This window comes from Manis pentadactyla, chromosome 4, assembly GCF_030020395.1.
Source record: "Manis pentadactyla isolate mManPen7 chromosome 4, mManPen7.hap1, whole genome shotgun sequence".
Lineage (NCBI taxonomy): Eukaryota > Metazoa > Chordata > Mammalia > Pholidota > Manidae > Manis > Manis pentadactyla.
The window spans coordinates 180,121,829-180,146,135 of record NC_080022.1 but is presented as its reverse complement, the minus strand read 5'-3'; the positions used below and the strand labels follow the sequence as shown (position 1 = coordinate 180,146,135).

Here is a 24,307-nt window from a genome sequence, read left to right as displayed (position 1 = left end):
GCAATCGGGTGCAGTGTATGAGGTGTCACAGACCCCAGAGGGAAGACAGAGTTCTTGCTGAAGGAGAGTTCAGAAGGAATAAAACAAAAACACAGAGATAGACAGCTGAGCTGCTAAAGGGAAATCTAAGTTAGATGCTGCGGACACCAGTAAGGTACAATACCTGACCCTTCTGGGAAAGGCAACAAATGCATGACACTATAAATGTAAGATTGCTTTGCACGTATAGGATGATCACGTTGCTCCCAAGGACGGCTTGGATTTAGCTATGCAAACAGAGCGAACAGCTTTTTGAACTCTCCTTCAAAGGAAGAAGTATTGTATCTTCATATATCTTCCTATAATTAGTATAACAAGTGTATATCTTCATATAATTTAATCTTCAAAACTGAGACACGGTGGACCAATTTCACTCCCAATAGCAATATGTGAGCTGCTCAGGAAGCAAGGATGCTTAATTATGAACCTAAACTTACTTATTCTGCTCTGCCATGCCTTAGAACCAGAGGGAAGATCAACCTCTGCTCAATTCTACCTCCCAGACAGGGGAGGGTGGCAGGTAAACAAGGCTCACAAAGGCACAAACATGGGCCTTCTGGAAGTCTCACTCAAGCCCAGCCCGACACGTCAATGCCTGCCGACAAATGAGCAGCATGCCTGTGGAAGCCACTGACTTAAGGAAATGGATTACTAAGGTTGTATCCTCTGAGCATCAAGTTACTGACGGTAAAGGCAAAGACTTGACTTGGGAACAGGGAAAATATCACCCATGACACTTCCTCTAAGTTAGTCTCAGCTATTTCCCCTTCACTACTCATGGCTTCCTTCCAGACACAGACAGGCTGCAGCAACATTTTTTTTTTAATTTTTTATTAAGGTATTATTGATATACACTCTTAGGAAGGTTTCTGCAGCAACAGTCATAATTCCTAGACAGGCCCATTCCACCACGACCCATTCACTGGTTTCAAGGGCAAATCACAAATGGTAACCACAACAGCAAAATTCAGAGCATGATCCATACTTCTTGTCCTTGTTGGTAAATTAGGAAAGAAAATGGGGCAGAAGAGGGATGGTATGGATAAGGGGATATGATTTCTTAGAATGATTGTTGTGATTCATTTTTACAGATGTGAAAATACACAGAACTGTTTTTACTTTGAATCAGTTTTTCTAGATGCATGGAAAAACCTTTCCTGAATCCCTAGGGATAATCACTTCCTGTGCTGGGATAAAATGAAGCAGTTTCTAGACCACGTGCGAACTCTCCCCATTGAGTTAGAACTAGAACGTGCCTAGGGAAAGCCACTTCTCTGATAAAGAGATTTTAGTCTCAAAAGTGAGAAATACTTAGTTTTAAAAGTATATAAGCCTCACTACTCTTAAAATATTAATTGGAAAAGAAAGATTATCATGGCTTCCACTCAAGCTGGCTATAATATTTCAAAGGTACTGAAGTGCTACTGCAAAATATGTCTTGCAAAGCATATCACAATGTCTAACATATTCAGGGATTTACTCATTTGAATTAGGACCTGCATTCAAGAAATATTTATTGAGGGCCTAATATTTCCAGGCACTATGGAATGGCTGTACAGACATAGTATCCACCCCCCTAGGATTTCAAGTTACTCCCTAATGAATTATTGTTTAAAGCAAGAAACAAAAAAATCCTGAAATAGTTTAGCATCAAGAAAAACAATTATATTAACAGATTTTAAAACACAAAATAAAATTAAAAATCCCTAAGTCCACACTGATAAATTAATGGATGGATAGATGATTGATGGATGATAGAATGAAAGATAGAAAGGAAAACTCTTTCTATTAATAGAATTCAAATTAATAAATACAGAGGAGTAAAGGAATTTCTTAATTCACTTTTGGAAACCACCACAGTAATCATTGTTGTACAGGTGAATTATCAGTGGCTGCTAAAACTACTAAGTGAATGTTTGATTTAAAACAGGATACTTACAGAGAATCCAAGTACCTTCTCATAAGACACTTATCAAATATAAAGAGAGACACAGTACTTTTACAGTGGAGAAAATCTGACAGATACCACCTAAAGGATCAGAACTAAAATCACCAGTTATGAGAAAAATAAATATCATGTGTTTCCTGGTAGGTTACACTGAGAAAGATCAACATCATAGCTGAAATGCATAATATGAGTCTAATCAACAGAAAACTTCAGACAAATGTAAATTGAGGTATAGTTAACAAAATAAATGGCCTATATTTATCAAAAATATCAAAGTCGTGAACAATAAAGACCAAAGAAATGCTTTATAGTGAAAGACTATAAAAAGACATAACTACTAAATATAACATGTGATCATGTATAGGTTACCAAACCAGAAAAGCATTATCTTTTTTCTTTTAAAATAAAAGACATTCTGGACGAATGATAAAATCTGATAAGAACTATCATTTAAATTAGAAGTCAAAGGCTCTTTCCCAAGAAGGTCAGCTAATAAATATCTTCAGTTCTGCATGCCCTATAGTCTCTGAAACAACTATTTCATTCTACCATTCTAGGAAGAAAGCAGACTTTGACAATCCATAAACAAATGAGTATGACGGTTTTCCAATAAAACTTTATTTACAAACATAAACAACAGGCCACACTTGCCAACTGTTGGACTACATAATAGTATTAGATCAGTTAATTTGATTTTGATAATTGCACTGCAGTTACCTAAGAAAATCCCTAATTTTAGGAAACATACACCGAAGCACTTTAGGGTAAAAGGCATCATGTTTGTTTGCAACTTACTCCCAAAAAGATCAGAGAAAAAGAGTGATAAATAAATACAGTAAAATGTTAATATTTGGAGAACCTGGTGAGGGGTATATGGGAACTCTTTGTATTATTTTTTGCATATTTTCCTAAGTTTGAAATAATTTCCAAGTAAACAGTTAAAAAATAAATATCTGAAAGACAGAGTGGTTGCTTGGGACATAACCCCCCTTTGGCATTACTACCAGGTACACAAAAGGTGCTCAGTTAATGTCTGATAAATAAATGAATAAATTAATTCACTAATTTATTTATTAGGTATTTACTGAAGGAACGATACACAGGGCAATTATGTTTTAAGAAGGAGAGAAAATGAATTATGAGGATAATGCCTTGTACCTAGAGAAGAGGGGAAAGAGAGTAACATACAGTAGGAACCAGACTTAAAAAATAGCAGCTGGGGTAGATCATGGGGACAAAATTTCCTACAGGGCTGACTTCCAAAGACCAGCCTGAACTAAACTGATTTTCACTTTCTTACCAGCCATAATTTCAAACGATGCCCCTCAGGCACAATATTCATAAATGTTCCTCCTACCCTGGATTGTGAGCAAAATGCATAACACTAAAGGGTAATTGCTTCTGTGTTTTCTCCTTCTCAGCTCTCATTGTTGAGATCGTCTGGGCATTTCAAAATCCACAGGAATATTTGGCATAACACAAAGAGCTGCCAAATATTGCAGCCAAAGCTTTTCCAGATATGTGTCTCAATTACTGGGATAAGAATTAGAAGATTGTGGAAATAAAATCCTTACATCTCGGATAGTTCCAAGCCAACATTTGGAACCACAATGAAAATCTGCATAATCCTTCTGATTTTAAACAAATCTGAAAAATGTCTAATAGGTTAACTTATGCTATGATGAAGTCACAAGGAAAATAAAAAAAACTGGGTGGTTGGATATGCAAAGGTTCACTCCTTGCTCAGAAGCCCAGGGCAGAATTTCCAATGCAGGAAATCGCCTGCTAGGCTCTTTCCATCTTGCAATGTCCCGATCTTAGCTCCCAGGGTCTCTACATACAGCATGGGAGGAGAGAAGTGAATATTCACAGAATTTATTTGGCCAGACATGGGAGTAACAGAGATCACTTATACTCCATCCCATTTGCTCAGACTGGTCAATGGCTGCAATTTAAATGCAAATAAGGCTGGGAAATGGAGGCAGAAGAGCACTGATACTCCCTGAGCCCTGAATATCTCTGCCACTAATTCTCTTACAGCTTTTGTTAAGTAAAATCCTATAACCTTCGAAACAAGATTGCTATTTAAATAGATAATGGAATTTAAGAGATGGTGGAATGGAATAGCTAGTAGATATTGGATCCTATCAAGTTTACTCCACAATACAATGACTAAACCCAATTTTTGGTGAATTGACTTCCCGGTTCTTATCTTCAAGCAAACCCTACAAATGTCACAGGGCACTTTGGTCTTAAATCTCCAGCCTTTGAAAAGATACACATGCAATTTCTTCATGCCAGAAGTGATTGCAAGGGTGGATTTTATTGGGGGGCGGGGGTTGTGATTTGTTGGTTTTTTCACTTCTATTGTAACTGAGTTTGGAAAACTACTTAGCGGCACGTAAACAGAATACCGCTGTCACCATAATAATCCTGCAAGAGGAAAACATCTCAGAGAGAAAGAAATTAATAAATTTCTGGCATTCCTAGGTGTGAAAGGAAGCAATCTGACGTCTGAAAGCCGGAAAAAAACAATTTCTTGGCCCCTGCTGGTCATGTACACCGAGGTCACCTCGAAAGTTATCAGGACTCAAAAATAAATGTAAAGCCCATCTAACAGACATGGCCTGTCTGCAAGCCACGAACTTACATGAAGAGACTTAAACATTTTCTCTCCCTTGTTTGAAAGTCCCCAGTAATACTCGATCTTGCCGAGGTGGTTGAGAAATTCAGGTAACACCAGAATTACAGAATGATTCCCAAACACACTGCCCACTATATATAGTGGAAACCATAGGCGGGAACTCCTGAGAGTGTTTACTCAAAGATGCAAAAATGATGGGAAGTCATTACTCAAAAAAATTAGATTAACTGAAAAGAAAACCCTTCCTAGGTCTAAGGGCACAAACCGAAGCAAAGGAAGTAAAACATGCTTTGCTCTACTTCCAACTCCTCCTGTGGTATAAAAAAAAAATCACATTTCTAAGAAAGATGGTAATTTTAAGATGTCAAACCTTTATAAATAAAAGTCCCCCTTACCTTATGATTCAAAGAGTCCCAAGAAGGTTTCTGTACATAAACCGAGAACCCATTCCCTGAACCTCCACCATGAGGCTTTTTGTTTTTAATTGAGCTTCAACTTCATAAGCTGGTAATCTCTTCCGCTTGCTTTCTTACCTACACATTTATTGGAATAATATATTATGTATCAGTGAATTATTAATTGGAATATGTTTTTAATATATATTTAGTGTGGCAAATGGAAATGACTGTAATATGAAACAACCAAAAAGGGAGAGATACCAGGAAAAAGAAAAAAGAAAAAAAAAACACTGATAGCATGAAATTTATGTTGGAATATGTCCTGGGAGTATCTCCTGTTTGCATCTTGCTTTTGCCATTTGTTAGTGTTGAGGTCTGAGCTCAACTACAGAAATTCACCAAGCCTCTGGGTGATCTGTAACATGAGAGTGATAGCATGGGTTCTGTAATATATGTGGAATGACTAAAGAATACAGTATGTGTAAAATGACAGAGCTGACCAAAGATTTTCTTACTTTCCTTCCCGCAATATCACTGTGAAAACCTACTAACCAGCCCCAAGCATGTTCAACAATAGACTGAAAATGAGTAACACCTAAAATACATAGAACTAAGTGAAGAGTCATTGGCTAATCAAGAGGTAAAGAAAGAGTGAGAAAAACAAGATGACAAGATTCTGTTGGCATTTTATAGGATAAACTGATGTATATATGGACAGTAGGATATTAAAATACTGCAATAAGCCATTCTTTTCCCTAGCTCCAACTTCAGGTCATGAAATACAAACCTGTTGAAAAGTATTTGGTTACCCTGTGGTTTCAAACAGTCTTTGGAAAATATTACAAATGTAGCCACTTGATAGACCCCTGACGTTGGAAGGCACTTAACTCTTCCGAGTCTTGTTTTCCTAGTATATAAAGTGGTAATGATTATTGTGAAAATGAGAGGTAATATATAGAGACCCTGGCACAGTAACCAGCAGAAGAATTTCCCGCAACTCTACCCTTTTTACTTTTATAAACCCGATTCATGAGCAAGTCCTGTGACGGTACCTTCGGCACATACCAAAGCCACCCATTTCTTCCCATCTTCACGTTGGCCAAGTTAGTCTTGCCTTACAATCTGATATTCACATTGTACATTAGGGCCATAGTACACAGAGGAACAGCAACAACAGGGGGTGTGTGTGCAGGGGAGGGGAGAGATTTATTTTTAAGGAACTGGTTCACAAAATGGGGAGGGTGGCAAATCCATAATCTACAGAGTCCCGCAGGCTGCAGACTCAGAAAAAAGTTGTTGTTGCTCAAGTCCAAAGACTGTCCAGAGGCAGCATTACACCTTCCTGGTAGGACATTGTCTTTTTTTCTTTTCCTTCCCCTTAAGGCCTTCCACTGATTGGATGGGGCCCACCCACCTGGTAGAAAGTAATCTGCTTTATCAGTCTATTGGTTTAAATGTAACCCTATCTAAAAAATACCTTCACAACAACATCTAGACTAGTGTTCGACCAACTGTCTGGGTACTGCGGCCTAGCCAAGTTGACACATGAAAGTAACCACCACATACGGAGCAGCCAAGCTCCTTCCTGCCCGAGGGCCTGAGCACCAGCTGGTGCCTCTGTTCGGGAAACCTTCCCCAGCTCCTCCCTCACACGCTTCACCACTCAGATCCCAGCATAAACGTCACTGCTCCAGATCCCTCCGCGGCCCGAGCTGTGTGTTGTGGCTCCCCCACCACTCGCCTTACCTCATCACAATCTCTTACCTATCGCTGTTTTGGTTTATTTACACACTTAGCACTATTCAAAGTTGCCCTGTCTCTGCAAACTCCTGTTCTCTGTTAACCACCCCCCCCACCCCGGGCTCTGGGCTCCAGGAGTGCAGGGATCCAGTCTGCCTCACACACCATCCTCAGTATCTAAAAGCATGTCTAATACTTGGCACGCAGTAAATATGTGTGGAGTGAATAAATCAACCAAATAATTTCACCATTATTTTTATTAATAATTAATACATATACTTTATTATGATGATTTGTCCTCTTAGTCTTGTCCATGCTGTCTCTGAGTGATCTCTGAGTGACAGATGCTGTATTTATCCCAAATCTTATTGTAGTCATGGTTTCAAATAAGTTTGTAAAATTTAAATTCTATGTTATGAGGAGAAGATGGGTTATTAAGGAATTGGAAAAAAGAGCTCTCTTGCAAAGATTAATATTTTATACATTAGCTTGTCTAATTGTGGATCTAAAAAATAGAGCCCTAAGATGGAGTGTGCCTATACACAAAAAATGAGCTGGAAATGTCACCTGTATGATTCAGGCTGAAATAATCACATTGATTTTAGATATTCTGGTAAGTAAAGCAAAGATAGGCTTCTATTTCTTGGATTACCTTGTTAATTGGCCTCATTCCTTTCATTATTCTGTACCCCAGACATAATTGAAGAGTGCTTCAAAATTTACCTTTGGCAGAGAAAATGGACTTCTTCGGAAATTCACTTTCTTTGTAAAGAGATGAAAGTTCCTACTTCATTACTTATTGGGAAAAATGAAAACATGAAGGTAGATGTTGATTGGTGAAATGAAGTAAATCTCTAATGGACTATCTCTTCATATTTTATTCTAATATTCAACTAAAGCTTGGACTATGCTAATAAACATGACTATCGTTGCAGAGGTGTTTCTTTTGGGAATGAAGGAATCTACTTTTCATTAGCACGAAGGTAACCCTAGAAATGATAAACTGGTAGCAAATTCTCAGAGGGTTTTTCTGCAGGGAATCCAGTGAACCCTTCTTCACAGGAATCTCCTTAGCATTTTGGCTTCCTCCTTTTCTCTGTTTCTCCTGAAACATTCACATATGTGTAGATATATTCAACCACTTTAGTCTGTAAACCATGATAGTTTTGCCATGAAAAGCCATCCAGTGGAAAACACAAAAAGGAGAAATCATGAAAGAAAACACTGGGAAAAAAATGTGTATGGCAACAAAAAGACATCATAAGATTAAAGGACAAATGACAACCTAGGATGATATTTGTATATATAAGTGGAAAAAAATTAATATTCATTAGACAAATGATGCTGATGAGCCAATTCGTAAAACATAACAAACTCCTGAGGGGGGAAAATGGAAAAAGATAAAAATGACCAGTGGTTAGGCAAAATACAAATAGCTAATAAATATATGTAAAGCTATTAAATATAGGTAAGGATACCCAATAACAAAAATGTCAGAGTGACACAGATTAAAACAAACAAAACCCTCTATTGGCAAGAGTCTGAGGAAATGGAAATTTTCATATGCTTTTCAAGAAATTGTGAGTACAATCTTCTGGAGAGTGGTCTGTCCATGTATATCAAAACTCTACATTCCTTTGAGAATTTAAATTCCTTTGTATTCCTTTGAGTCAGTAATTTTACATTTATAATTTAATCAAAAGGATAACAATAGAAAAATCCCACTAAATAAGAGAACAAAAAAATTAGTTGCAGTAATATTGTTAAGAGCCAGAAAAAGAAGTTCATCAAGAAGTAATTAGCTCAATTATAACTGCCCTATAATTCCAGTATTGAAATGGATGCTAGGTACTCTTACATTTTTTTACCTTTCATCTTTATACCTTCCTATTCTATTTGAATTGCCCATACATATATATTCACTTCAAAATCAGGGGTAACAAACTATAATTTTCAAGTCCTTTAATACATCTAGCACTTTACAATGTACAAAGCACTTTCCCATATTTTATTCCATAGTAAAAACTAGGTCTCCAGCCCAATGAAGTTATAGTTTCACATGGTTTCATGCCAAAAGCAATAATTTTTCTTTGCCTGTGAATTTCTTTTAATTACTTTAAAAAAAAGGGGTGGGGGAAGTAGATAGGCTACCCAAATTCACCCACATGTCTGGGTTCAGCAACCAGGATCCAAAGGAGAGGCAAAATGTGGTTTTCTTTTATTTCATTCCCCTTGAGTAGCTTCCAAGGACCTCCGAAGGGATAGCTGCCTATTCCAGGCAGCCCCTCTGCTCGGTGTACAAGGGGGAGATGAAATGCGGCCCTCAAGTGCGGCTGTTTTCAGGACACGGGGAACCGAGTTGCTCAGCATCTTCCCTGGGTTCTGCTGGGCCGGCCTTTCAAGTGGGCAGGAAGGAAATGGCTGACAACTTTCTCGTCTTTATGGAAGGTGGACTTTATTTCCAGCTCTTGGGTCAAAAGGTGGCGGAAAGAAAACAAAACCTCTAAGAGATAAAGGCTAAAAATAATGTCCTGTGGGGTGAATCAACACACTTTGGGACCCTGAAGACAGCAACAAGGCAAGGATGTGCGTAAGGCTAAATCTGCGTCATCCTTAACAGGTGGTCGTGACCGGAATCAAAATGCCTGGACATGAGAGGAAGGGGCTCTGCACACAGGTGTGCCTGGGGGGAAGGCGTGGGGAGGGGAGAGGAAGAAGCCTTTTAAACAAGCCTGGGCTTGGAGCCCAGACGCTTTCCCAGCAGTCCACCTCTGGGAGAGCCCAAGGGTTGGGCATGGGCTGGGAGGGAGCTAAATTTGATTTGGGCTTTTGTGGTTTGGGTGATGCACTTTGAGTTTAAAATAGAAATCCATGTGTTTATGCAGTTGGGCTTTCTTTCTCTTTGCTTTTAATTGTCATTTAGAAGAAATAAATCCAGGATTCATAGACAAATGCCAAAAAAAGGAATTCTCATTGGGTGATTTCCTATTTTATAGGAAGCAATGAGAGAATGTGTTCAAAAATCGCACTAAAGAACACCTGTTAGGGACTTCAGATGAGGAGGATAAGGATCCCTTGTTTTATTTATATAGCACTTTAATTATGCTTTTAGCAATATTCTAATTTGGACATGCAACCATCTTGGGAGATAGATAGGCTGGTTATTATTAAACCATATTTTACAGATTAGGAATCTGAGGTCAGGTAGGTAAAAGAATTGTATGTGTCCTCAGAGACTGTAATCATCACACACACAGGCCAGTCGGGATCATTATTTCTCTAACTGTGTCACTGGGAAGACTTTCAAATGAGGAAGCTGGCATTAGATGCTAAGGAACATAATGCAAAAACTAATATGAATACAAGAAGTAGGAGAAATAATCCTGTTACATGGATTTAGGAACAAGCTAGACCCCACAGCGACCTCAGCAGCACCACTTTACTAGGACTTGCCTGCCGTCTACTAGGTCTCCCCACCCGGGCGTCCCAAGGTACTAGACATCATGTACAAAACAGGGCTGATCAGATCTCTTCATCCCCCTTTCCCACTTCTCCACCTTCCCACCTTCCTAGATTAATGATATCACCATTTTCCCAGACTCCCAGAAATGAATGAGTTTCCAATTTCTCCACCTTCCTCACCTACATTCCATCAGCCCTCTGGCATCACCATAGGTGCCCTCTGATATCTTAATTTAGTCTCTCACCCAAATGCAGTAATTTCTTTCCTCTTCTCACTATCACCAGCCATGTTGTAGCTCCAGTCTATGTCATGCACTATTCCAGCCAATCTTCCCTTAAATGTGACCTCAACATCACCCTGCTCAACATCCTTCATTTGCCATAAAATAAAATCAAGACTCATGAGCCATGACACTGGAAGCCATCCATGGTCTCCAATTGTGCTGTTAAGTTAAATCACACTGAAAGACCATCTTTCCCTAAATACACTCTTACCTCAGTGTCTATCACACAAGTTCCTGCACCTCCCTTATTTGTCTACAGAAATGCTAGCACCCTTGAATGCCCAGTTCCGATGTCCGCCCCTTAATGAAGCCTTCCCCAGTCCTCTAAACCAACACATATCTTTTCCTCTGTCTCCTCTGGCCTTGGCACCTATCTTGCACCATTAGCATGTTTGGCCTTTTAATAACAGTGCTTTGTATGTTTCTTAACAGACTGTAAAGCCCATTCACATCTTCTTGCCCAGCCTCCCACTGAACACAGCTGGATTATTCCATGATGGCTGTAAACCATGGTTTGGGGATGAAGCTATGGGCTGAAACGAGGACAGAACCCAGAGCAAAAAAACTAGAATTTGGCTCATCAAAGTGAGGCCAAGACCAGGGGCAGATTCAGGAGTTGGCAGGAATTGAACCTGCTCGACCATGAGGCTGGGAACCTGAGTTGGAACAGATGGGAGCCGACCCCTGAACAAGCACAGTCTGCAGAGGTCAGCAGCAGACTCAGAAACAAAATGAGAAGCTGGCCAGCAAGAGGTCCACAACATGGACAAGCAGAATGGGCAAGGAGTCAAGTTCAAACTCCCCCGAGGCCGGAGCTCCACAATGTACCAGCCTTTGCTTTCCCTCCTGATGTGTGAGATGGTTCTGAGAAGGCAGGATGCAATTCCAAATGTTATCTGACTTGGGACTTTTAGGTAGAGATAAGTGGAAGATCCTGTCTGGAGAGGACGATGGTGAGGGAGGTGGTTCAGAAACTTCTGGTAATTTATTTTACAGTAAATGAGCTATAAACCTTTGGTGATCACCTGATAGATGATAGATGATGGAGTTGTTTATTTGTGTGTTGCTCTCTTATGAATAAAAAATAAACCCAGTCAATTCACATGCCCTTGGCTCAAACTAGCACAACAAATCAAAAAGGACCCCAGAGGGGCCAATTTCTTTGCATAGTGAAGACTTGAGTCCCAAGGGAAGAAGAGCGCTCTGTTTCCCAAGCCTGGGTAACTGGAAATGCCATACCTCTTTGCCAAAGGAATAAGCAAAGATTCCCTGCCTATTTTAGGTGCAACACAAAAATTCTTCAAGATGTTCTGATTTCAAGCAGCAGCTGGGAAGCTAGCATCAGTGTAGTTAAAACTCGATGCTCCCAGAAAGCGTTCCTGCACACCCTAAAAACACTTCAACAACACACCTTCTTTCCCACGTAAGAAAAATCATCATATGTCCTTGTCAAATTTCCCAAAAAAGTCCAAGCTATCTCTATTATGAGTGTCAAAATTCAAAGCCAACTGCTCACTCCAATCAGATATCTGAAATCCCCAAACGAGTTAGACTTGACAAGATACACTCTGCCCTTAGGGATTTCAGGAGAGTGGGGCTTATCTTCAGCCACTTTCCCTCATACCCTTTGCTCTCAGATATCCTGAACTGAATTCACTCTTCTATTTCAAATGGTAGCCAATAACCAAAGTCATCAGGGCAAAGCCTATTTTTCATTATTTTTGAAAGACCTAATATTTATTTTATCACATAGAAGAAAGTTAGACAAAAGATAAAGAACCATAGAACCTTACAGGAGAATCTTAAGATACTAAGTATCTCCCTACATGGGTCACTCTATAACAATACCATCTCTAACACCTTCCACATAGGGTTAGATAAATATTCCCATCTGCTAAATAAGAACATAAACCTTTAAAACCCATGAACAAATACATATTTTTAAGTAGGTCATCTTGATTAGTTTGTTCTGTATTTGTCACTGACGTTGTGATCAAATCATTATAGTCCATAATAAGATGTGTTCTTTTAGGGATTTTAGACATAAAATAAACCCCTTTTATGGTTGTTTGAATTAAGTGCATGTATTGTAACCAGATACTGGTCAGGTCTTAGTCACAGAACAAGAAGGTAACATAGACATCAAAATCTGCAATCGGTACCATTACCTCAGGCTGTAAAGAATATGCTCTAAGCTTTGCCACAAACTAATGCCAAAAATGTTAAGTTTGCATAGTTGTTTCTATTAATCTATTGAATGCTTAGAAATATCAAAAGGTGGGTATAAGAGAAGGTTCTCACTTAAGCCTAAAATGTAGATTAAAAATTATTTTTCCCTTCACTCTTATGGAGAGGAACAACAGGAAAGTGTTAATATAATCCAGCTGTCCTAATGGAATAAATACAAGTGTCCCCTGATTGATCACATGCACAGCCTTCAATACTCTAGTGGAGTCATTTGCCTCTCAGGAGGCATGTATAAGGAATAACCTAGACCTGCCCACATACATGCACATGCCAAAAGTGTCTTGGACAGTCCTAACTGTGCTGGCCAGCCAACAAGTCTTTGATATTCCTGGAACATCATTTCTTCTCTCCCCGTGTCAGCAGCAAATAACTGACAACAAATACCTGGAATCCACAAAATTGTTCTTGCCAGACAAGCAGCATCAGAAAAACCTAAATATCCATTCAGAGGACAATGGTTGCATAGAGAGAGTATGCCACGGAATGCAACGCAGCAGTTTAAAACAAAGTATACTGCATACATAACATTTAAACAATAAAAACAAATAATCCATTTAAAACAAAGTATATTAAATACATACTGATGTGGAAAGAGTGTCAGGAGACACCTGACGGGCTACAAGCAAGTTTAGTTCATGCGTGCAGGACGGTACCGTTTACAGAAAGCAGACATTGCAAAAAAAGCACAGAGAAGACCCACTAGAAGGATAAGCAGATCAGGGGAGAGAGCTGGGATTGAGGGCAGCCATCAATGACAGCTTTAGGCTTATTCGTAAGTTTTTACAATGAGAAAGTACAGATACATTTCTTATGTAAATGTCTCTGCTCCCCTTCTCTCCCCACAAAAAGGGTTTCTGCACAGTCACAGCAGACATGTTTAATTATGAGCAATGCGGCCTCTCACGATGGCACCCACCAAACACCCATGATAGGCCGTGCAGCCCATGTGGGACAGACCATACGTATCCATCGTCTTGGGAGATTTCTGAGTACTTATCTCTGACTTTTTAAAAGCTATTCTGAACCTACAGAGTCAAATGGTTCTTGGTTTTACCTTCTCAACCCATTGCCTCCCCCGCTTTTTCAAGCTCCTCTATCTCAATCATTTTGGTGCTCTTGCTACTATTTTGCTGCTCAAAGACCCTCTGGGACCCTGGTGCTTTCCAGAGCTTCCTCAGCTGGTCCTCTGTACCAGCATCTCTTTTTGGAATGAACACATCTTTTTGTAGATTTCCCAAGCACTTAGAACACTGCTCCTCATAAACCAGGATTTTAAAAAGGCAACAAAAATGTATGCCTTTTTATTTCCTCCCATTTACTAGGCTTCCCCAGGGTGGAATGACAGCATCAATAATTCATAATGATGCTCCAAGTAAACTAATAATGCAAACCACACTAATAAAACACTGTAGGTCTAGAACTATGCTAATGACCACACAGCGGTTACAAAATTAACGTTCTCCCTGAACTCTTCATCCAAAAACATCCCGCAGCACTTTACGGTTTTAAGATATCAAGAAGCCTTTGCCCCCATCCCAGCCGATTTGCTGGCTGCTCCTGGAGAGTACAAATGGCCCAGATAGGAAGTGTGTGCTTCAAACTGGAAAATTACAAATATGTGAACCAGCTCTTGAAATTCCCCTTTGCACTGGACTGGAGCCAGGACAGCAAGTCTTACACTTCCAGCCATGCATGAAAGATGTTTGGGGATTTTTCTAATCCAAGATCCACAGGACTTTTTCATGTTGACTTACAGGCAACAAGGCATTGAGTGAAAGCATATCTTTTTTTGCCACAGTCAGACTTTTAGGTCTTTTTTTATTTACTTAAATGTGCCGTAACAGCTAATCACATCTGCTATTTTATTGCATCCCAGTAAGAAATAAGATAGAAGATTTGAGCCCATCCTTGTTGTTGTTTTTTTTAAGGATATAAATTGTAAGTCTGAAACAGAGGGGATCTACAGGTCTGAAACTGAGCATTATTTAAATTAAGATAGGTGAAGACATGGAGTACCGCCGAATGTGATAGCTCCCCATACTCGAGTTCACCGATATGAAAACACCTTCACAACTCGAGAGAGCTTTGCAAATGCAGGACCTTATTTTCAAGGTTATTTTTAAAGGTCTAACAAGGACTTGGACCTAAGCATCTTGTATAGCACTAAACGTAGTTTTGGCAAGCAGTGTGATCTTTCTTTTAATTATTACTCATTGTTATTAATGTGAATAATTCATGTAACAGCTGTTCGTGGGCCAAACAGTAATATTTGATATGGATTTACCAGAAAGGACTTCCAGTTTTCTCAGCCTGTTTCCTCTTCCCCACCCCTTGGGCCCTTGAGCCACACAGGATGACTAAAGTAGGTCACGTGTCCAATGCACTGTGTGTGTGTGTGTGTGTGTGTGTGTGTGTGTAAACCAGCAGGTGTACACATCACGCTCTTTAAGGAACTTACACCCACAAGACGGTAAGGAAGGAGCAAAGCTGTCGGACTTGACTTCCAATCAGGATATCCCAACTGGAAGCCAGCCAACTTCCGCTCCTTTGAATTGAACAAGAAAACGTGACCTTTCTTATAAATCAGTGTACAATCCCAGGGCTTCTGCCTTGAATACGACCCTAAGTCATTTGGTAACAAGTGAATTCCTGAAAAAGGTTTTGGTTCGGCAATAAAGTCTGAATATTCAAAATGCCAGAATAAAACCCCCTAGTCATTCTCCTTAAAAAGTTCACTTGTAAATATTTTTTTAACTTTCATGATTACACAGAGGAACAGTGAGAACCTGGGCAAATCTCATACACTGAGGATGAGAGAATATATAGGTAAGACTTTTCTGAAAAAGAGTTGGGAGTTACTTAACCACAAATGTTAGATTTTTTAAATGCTGTTTAAAAATGTTCTTAACCTTTAACACAGAAATCCTACTTCTAGGAATGTATCCTTGCAGGTATTTGTAATGTCACAAAGATATGTTATTAGAACTTTTATAAAATAATTATTAAGAAGGAAAATGGAAAAACACCTCACAGACCCATTAATAATGGAAAGTTACATTAACAAGAGTATATTCATGGCATCATATACTTTGCAGTTATTAAAGGATAGATATAAAGAGGAATAAGAGCAAAAACATTCCTATTTCTGTAAATTTATACATTTTGTAAATTTTATACATTATGTAAATTTATAATTAATTATGTATATTGAATGTGTATATGAAGGAAAGACACACCCTTTCACTAAACATATACTGAAAGTCTATACTCATATTTATAATATATGTTGTCTCTGAACACTAGGATGGTATGTGATTTTCATTTTCTTCTTGTTTACTTACATTTTCTACATGAAAATCTCCTATTTTTATCATTAATTTTTTAAAATTATGCTAAAATAGAGCAACCCAAAGAGGCAGAGGACAGTTTGGTTTGGTTATTGACATATTGATTTTTTTCTTTATTTCTGGTTCTTGTTTGTTTGCTTGTTATTTTACTGGTCAGGCTATTAAGATATGTGTCACTTCATAGACAAAAGGGGTTTCTCCTGAATAGATTTCCAGATTATCCTGTTGTGCATGTTTTCCTGCCGACCTGATGAAGCAGTTCTCACCTACACTGGGGTAGGAAAACAGCCCCAGGTTGGAGCGTGAAAATAACACAGATGAGGTCCCCAGCCTGGGCAAGGATGAAGGGTGGCGAATGGACCGTTGTGAAAACAACGGAAGTTCCAGACTGGCCGGCGGTCACCCCACATGCCCCAGGTTCCATATTTGTACTTCCTTATGCCATTGGGATGAGCTCCTTACTCTACCACTCCTGTGGGGTCCTGGGGGTGATTCTGTTACAACACACACACATACACACACATGTTTGAATCATCTTTTCATTTTTCCAAACAAGCACAAAACATCACCCTGACAATGAGCAGAAAGTCTGTAGCTACCATTGAACTCTGCTGCTAGAGACCAGTCTTTCTACCCCAAAAATTCATCTCACAAAGAGAAGGACGAACTATTCTAAACTGTCGTTTTCTTCCTTTACATCATTTTTTCCTTTTAGGTCATTTCCAAAATAGGAGGGTAAATATATGTTTTAAATCATCTGTGGCAGTGTCTTAAATTATGTCATTTCTTAAAGAAGAAGAAGAAGGGGGAGGATGCGGAGGAGGGAAGAGAGGGAAGGGTAGGGAATAGGAGAGGAAAAGAAAAGACAAGGGAAAGAACATCCATGTCCATCTTCCTGGTTCCTTTTCTACTGTGGCCGCACCTGTGAGGGTGCCTTCTTGGTGTGGGCCACGCTACGGAGCAATTCTGGCTGTTCTGGGGAAAGAGCTCTGCAGACTCACTTCTGATCAAAGAAACACATGTTCGTTCTGATGCATTCATTCCACAAGATCGTGTTCCCGGGCTGAATGCTGACCTAAGTCTCCTTTATAAAGACTTAGAAAGTGCATCCTTGCATGTTTAAAATTAAAGGTCCAATGTGGGAAGAGAAGCAGTTTTCCTACAGTGTATCAAGAACAGGTAGAAAAGAACCTTTGTTCCTAGTTTATACATTTTCCTGTATCTGAACAGACATGTATATATTTTGTAGACTTCTTTCCCATGTGCTTAAGTGATCACCAGTGATATAAAGTCTACCCAACATAATACGATGTTTCATAAGGGATTCATTTGTGGGTATCTGATACCAAAAGAAACATTACAGAACTATTCTTCAGAGTATATGACAGGCTCTAGAATAAGTCAGAGAAGGGAGGGAAAAGCAAAAAACAACAAGAAAAACACCCAGAGGTTTTAACCCCCATTCCACCTCCCTATCCACCCCCACCACATTCTGACACAGTCACCAAGACCCCCTGTTCCGCAGAGAGACCAATGTGCAGAAAGCCAGTATGCTTCTGAAGGCCATCCTCAATAAGAAAAACATACTCTACTGAGAACTCCCCTCAAACCACCACAGATCAATGTTAAAGGCACAGAAGCACAAAACAAATGAATTTACACTTACAATATAAATGAACACTACTTTTAAATGCTATTTTTTAAGTCAACAGATCAAAATTCAGAAGATATTTTGAGGGCATTCTCCATTGAACCCTAAACCTTTTGAGACTGAGGTCACGGCAGCCAAGTGCCATCTGGGCACCCTCTGCAATTCACCATTCCCAGGCTAGATGTTGACCAGGGCCTGTTTGCATCCATGACGGCCCTGGGGGATCCTGTGGTGAAATCTGAAAGCGGCCCTCAGCACCGACGTGCAGGGAGAGATGGAGGAAGAGGAGGGCCACTCCGGACAGACAGGGGGCAGGGTTAAGAAGCAAGAGCACTTACTCACCAGGCTTGCTTTGGGCACTGCAAGACAGCGAGAGCATCTCTGCATCCACCCGCCAGAATCTTCAAAGTTTGCATAGAAGCCGTAATGGGGTTCAGTCACGAATCAGATGGTCTCAACACCACATTGCTCTCTCATAGCTGTGTCCTCGGACAATGGCCCCCACTGTGGGGACAGCGAGTGCTGCTTGAGTCCCAAGGACAGGGTGGGGAGCCTCTGACTGCCCGGGGCCAGCTCACAGGTCAACGGATGGTCTCAGTATCTCAACGACCTCCTGCAACAGACATTTATATTATTACAAAAAGAAGTTAGACTCTGAGGACAGCTTTTATTCATTTGGGAGCGCAACAAAGTTTTTGTCAAATGATTTTTAAAAATCCATAGGTACTAAAGGGTATCTTGTCATTTCCATAATACTGTTCTCAGGAGATGAGAGTATATAGATTAGTGGCCTTTCTGTTTGTTGTTTCGTGCTGTTCATCTCTCATCTGCAGGAAACTGCTGGTCTGAAATAACAGAGAATTTGTGGATTTATGAAGCTTTAACCAGAGAAGATTTCTTTTGTTTTGTTTTCCTTTGTTATGTTTGCATTTTTAATTTAGAATGTATACACTCAGTGTGCTTCTCCAAGGCACATGGCGAGAGACATGCTTTTGTAAGCCTGTAAGTGAGGGTGGCACCTCCAGTTAAAAATGGAAAGAGAGGTCCTGCCTCATTTAGTGAGTAGAGATTATCCCATACTGAGAGAGACCAGGTGGAGCAAATTCCATTAACTTACTTATTATTTCTTACAAAGACCTAAATACCTCAGAAATATGCTCTGATCTCAGACATCCATATTTCTTTTTCCTGAAGATGAGCCAACTCTTTCAGTAATCACTTGTTTCTATAGACAAGGATTGTGCTGGTTAATGTGGGATGTGCACAAATGTATGGGATCATGAGTTTATGGTACATTGCCTTAAACTGATTTCCCAGGTGCCACTGGTCTGTTTCAGACATTTGGGGTAGTAATTTCTTCCTCTGTGATTCTCCCTCCCCACTCTTGGTCTGATTAGTGCATATGAACAGTCATATGATTCTGTCCTGTGCCGGCCTAGCCAAACTGCTGAGTCATTTCCAAGAAGAGTCAGGCGACTTCTGGTGATCGTAGGAGTTACTGAGAGCAGAGGAAAAAATGACGGTCGTCTACCTACCCAAGTGTGGTGGACAGTACATGGGTTTGGCATCATAAACCTGTGACTTCAAATCCCAGCTCTGTGATTTAATTTATGAGGTTAGCCAAGTGATCAGCTTCTTTAAACCTCAACTAACTTCTCATCTACTAAAAAAATGGAGGGAAATAAAACCTAGGTCTCACATGAGCTGTGCAAATTAAATGAGATATATAATCACTTAGTTATCAAGAAATAATTATTGAGCACAACCATGGGCCACTCTTCTGTTATAATAATTTCATAACTGTTAACTTAACTGAATTCTTACTGTATGTAAAGCACTGAGCTAAGTGGGTAACATGCATCCTTTCCCTGGATTTTTGAAACAACCTCTAGTATTATCGTCATATTATGGTGAAGAAACTAACACACCTAGAGGTTAAGAATCTTCCCAAGAGTAACAAATCCACACCCAGGAATTCTGACAACAGGCTTTCCTGGTACCCTGAACTCTCTTGCATTTGTAAGGCTCCCTGCTGAACAGTGTCTAATAATTAGCAAATGATTCGTAGGTATGTACCACTTCCTTGGATGAGAGGCTGTTTCCCAATTAAAAAAAAAATTAAACAGCCCTGACCCTTTACCCTCAAATATAGAAATCTTAATAGGGGAGAGAGAATTCACAACCTGCTCCACTGGGAAGAACAGGGGGCAATTGCCAGGTTTTACCCTCTCTGTGGGTAAAACACCAGCAGCCTGTCCTAAGAAATACTTGGAAAGCTGGTGTCTCATATATTCAGGTATCCTGGGAAACAGAGGCCCCCAGTCTCACTGCGTTTGTCCTAGAAATGCCAGTGCTTGAGGATGGCTCAAAGCCCGGGTACGTCACTCGCCTTTCCTATGGCGGTAACAGTATGCTGTGACTGCAGCACATCGGGGCCATCCAGTGTATTTTGCTGTCCCCTTCTGGTCATCTTAAATTTCTCTCTTTCAAGTAATACAGAACAGTGATTAAAATATTCCAGTTACAACTCCTCCGTCAAAGGACTAAGGATGCATCCTTTGTACCCCTGACATCAATAGTAAAAAAAGTATACACACTAGCACACTGAATCTTAATTGAGCTATGATTGATACTGGGAGGACTGAGTTCTCCCCCACATTTGAAAGGTATCTTTTGACGGACATGTCCACAATGTAAAGTCAATTTCACTTTTCTCCAGATTTTAGGACCGGAACTGAATCATTCACCCTAATTATTATCAACATACTTAATATCACCATTATCAACATACAGAGCACCTTATATTGAAAAGGACAGGAAGAGAGCTGTAAACTTATCATTGTGTTATCTGCCTTCTATGAGCACGTTAAACAATTTCAGTATTTTAAGTTGAGAGAGCAGAAGAGAGAAGGCACAAAAGAGAAGCTGTGAGTCATTTCAAAATAATTTGTTCATCAGTGCTGTGGATCTGCTGGAGGACCCAACCATAGCTGAGAGGCTTCAGAGAAAGGAGAAAATGGAACAGAAAAACACTACTAAATATGTAAATTGGTCAAAATGCGCCTGGAAACTTGAAGGGGGATTTTTTTATTGACGAGTTTCAAATCAACTCAGTTAATTTAAACATTTATGAACCTCTCCTCTAAAACTTTCTCATGTCGATTGATGTTCACACTATCCCCAAAATATACCCTAACATTAACAGGCTTTTTTCCAGAAACACCAAATGCATTAAAAATAAATATTTTCAGAAATACAATTGTGTACTATGAAATATCAATCAGCAAACCTTGGAAATGATTTTTTGTTCTTTGGTGGATGTCTCTTTTGACAAAAATCTACTCTCTCCCACTCTCACTTATATTAAAAGTGAGTAACTCGTAACTTTGGGAATGAATTGCTTTGGACCAGCAAAAATAATATAAGGTATATTTAATACAAGCCCTGTACACAGCACGTAAAGAAACCTTGTTTCACTTTCTGGGGAAGTTGACCTGGCTATTTGGGTGTTAATGGGTTAAAATCATTTAGTTATCTGGTCTGGATATGAGACTGGGCACATTATTTAAATATGTAATAAATACTGCACTCTATGAAAATAGCACTTCTGGTTTTATCCTTTTATATTATTTTTGGCTGGGAAGTTTCTCTCAGGAAAATGTGCATCTATTCATACAGGTACAATTTTGCACTTAATTTGGTGAAGTTCACAGCCCCTTTGAGACGGCCTGTGGCTCCCAAAGCACCCCTGACAGCTCCATCTGACCATATCCAGAGCTGTCCATTCAGCACCCAGGTACCTCATGCTGATGGAAAGAGCCCACCCAGGCTGAGGAAAAGAGTACATTTCAAGTACCGGGAAGTGATGCAGGGATACACAAAGCTGAGTATCTGGAATGTGAGTCATTGGATAATATATTGAATTGAGTTCAGCATTTTTTGGTGTTAAGGCAGTCTTATTGCCATACTGATAGATCCACGAAAATTCTGCATATAGATTTTATTTAAAAAATTGTATTGCCAGTGATGCTGTTGGTGAGCCAATACAAACTCCTTTTTTTTTTTTTAAGAATACGCTACACCTTCAGTAAATTATTGAAATCAGGGCATTTTACCAAAGATAATTTTACAATCTGAGATGGATGCAGTTCCCTGATGAAGAATACATTGAGATGGCTAGAAATTTCCTATGAGAATTTCTTGCCTCAACAGACCTAATCTTGTTAGGGGGTGGGGAAAGAAAAATTTGCAGAGTTTGCTGAATTGTTGCCAAAGGTTAAGATTATCAACTACTGATATAAAGCTGACCGTTCACCTTTGAAATATATTGGGGAGAATTAAAGCAATGTTTTTGTGCTGTTCATTGTTTGCAAGTCTGATAGTTATTTCTAAACTACCTAGAAGCCACTGCATAAAATAAAATTTTCCCCTTGAATTTTTGCTAACATCCAAAGGATAATGCAGAATTTCCCTGTGTTCACTCCTGTAAGGAAAATGGAAATTCATGTTGCAGGCCCATGTGTATTATACATCTTAAAATATTTCCATCTGTGTCTGAAGTTTCCATAAGAGAATGCCAAAAAGTCTTTTACAGATTAACAAGAAGGTAAATGGAGAGTTTCAGTGGAGCTTCTCCTGACCACATCTTCCCACCTCTCCCTGTCTGCCGCCCCACACACACCTAGTAAATGTTTGGTATCATTTAGCTCTGAATGGGCTCTCTATTCACATGCAAAAGATATTAACTTTACATTTTCCATAACTCACTCTGACCACAAGAGATATTCATTCACTAAATGTCAGCCTGTATATGACACAGGAGATTCTTCCCATGTTCATCAGGACAGGACTGTGTATTTGGGGAGAATGAACCCCACCGCCAACCCTCTCCTGTACCAAATTTTCCAATGTGATGTTAGAAAATGTTGCCATTTCTTAGCAATCGCCCTAACAGTTTAAAGGTGCTAAGGGGGTATTTTTCTAGTGGTGAAGCATGATTGCATTTCTGAATGATGGTAGAATTTGTTTTTGACGTGGCTCTTAAAAAATGAATTTCTTTCTTTTCCTCCTTTGAATTGGGGAATAAAGGTACTTCACATGCTCTACAGCCACTGCCACAGCTAGCAGGCCTGGTTTCTGTCATTCCCTCTGAATGGACAGAGCTGCCTACTAACAAATCCCAAGTTCTAAAGAGTAAAGCCACCTTGTAAGGCGACTGCCCCATCTTAGACATTTCTGAAGGGGTTCCTGAAAGTGCAGAACCCACCTGAGATCTCTTGCTCCCAACCCCCTTGGCCCACACTATGCCTGTGCTGGGTATGGGATCACCCTGACCCTCCAGGTGGGAAACAGGAATTTCTGCCTTTGCTTCAGGCCCACGATTACGAGTGCTAGCCCTAGTCCTCATTTTCTTACTTCCCCTTAGTTAGATCCACAATTCCCTTTCACCTCAAGGTTCAGTCCCAGCCTGCCAATTCTAAGAGCAGAGAACCATGTGGGTGTGGCATCTGATCCTTCTGCACCCCTTCACGATAGGAAACTGGGTGGCAGCCCTGCCCCCAGACCGGGTGGTCCTGCCATCACGACTGCTGAGTTACTGAGTTGCCTCTCCCTGACCCTCGGCTCCACTTTACTGCAATCCTTATATGAGCTCACATATAGGGCCATATTCAGTTTACTTACTATTCTGTCTCTCTTAGATTGGCCCACCAGCCTAGTTTCTTTCAACATTCCTTTTCCTCAGCCCTGACAGAGACCCAAAGCTCTATTCTGCTGGATGCCACTCTAACAAAGCCACCTTAAAGCCCGCCCACACTGCTAAAGTCCTGAGATAACATCTGTCCAACCGACAACCCTCTTTGCCCTCCTTTGCAGAGTCCTGAAGTCTGACCAGCCAGGCCAGTCCTGGACCTTCTCTGGTTTGATCTGCTAGACCAAGCCTTCCTCATCTCTAGACCACACAGGGTACCAAGATCCTGGTTTCCCTAGCTCCCCAAATTGGCCCATTTAAAATATGTGTTTCCTTGGCAAATGGAAAGACTGAAAAATTATTCTCAGGTTCAAGAAAGTTGGAAATCATTTCCTTCATTTTAATGCAAGTCTAAAAGATACACCCAGTAACTCCATTCCTAGGAATTTACCAGAAGAAAACAAAAACTCTGATTTGAAAAGATACATGAGCCCCTATGTTTATTGCCTCATTATTTCCAATAGCCAAGATATGAAGGCAGCCAAAGTGTCCATCAGTAGATGAAGGATGGATAAAGAAGATGTGGTATGTATACACAATGGAGTATTACTCAGCCATTAAAAAAAAAAAGAAAGAAAGAAATCCTGCCATTTGTGAAAACACAGATGGACCTAGAGGGTATTATGCTAAATGAAATAAGCCAGGCAGAGAAAGACAAATACCATATGATTTCACTTATTTGTGGAATCTGAAAACAAAACAAAACAGAACAAAATGACAAAATGAACAAGACAGCAGTAGACTCAGAGACACTGAGAAGTGACTGGTGGCTACCATGGGGGAGGAGAAGGGGGATAA

The 24,307-nt window shown here is 39.9% G+C and overlaps 1 protein-coding gene across 1 annotated transcript in view; it reads right to left on the bottom strand.

Moving 5' to 3' along the window:
* Window positions 1–18,181: 18,181 nt before the first annotated feature.
* MAP2K6 (mitogen-activated protein kinase kinase 6) overlaps window positions 18,182–24,307 on the bottom strand; it is a 126,265-nt gene continuing 120,139 nt past the window's right edge. Inside the window, exon 15 of the mRNA XM_057501659.1 lies at window positions 18,182–18,373. The gene's annotated coding sequence lies outside the window, so the exon portion shown is untranslated. The remainder of the gene's footprint in view (window positions 18,374–24,307) is intronic.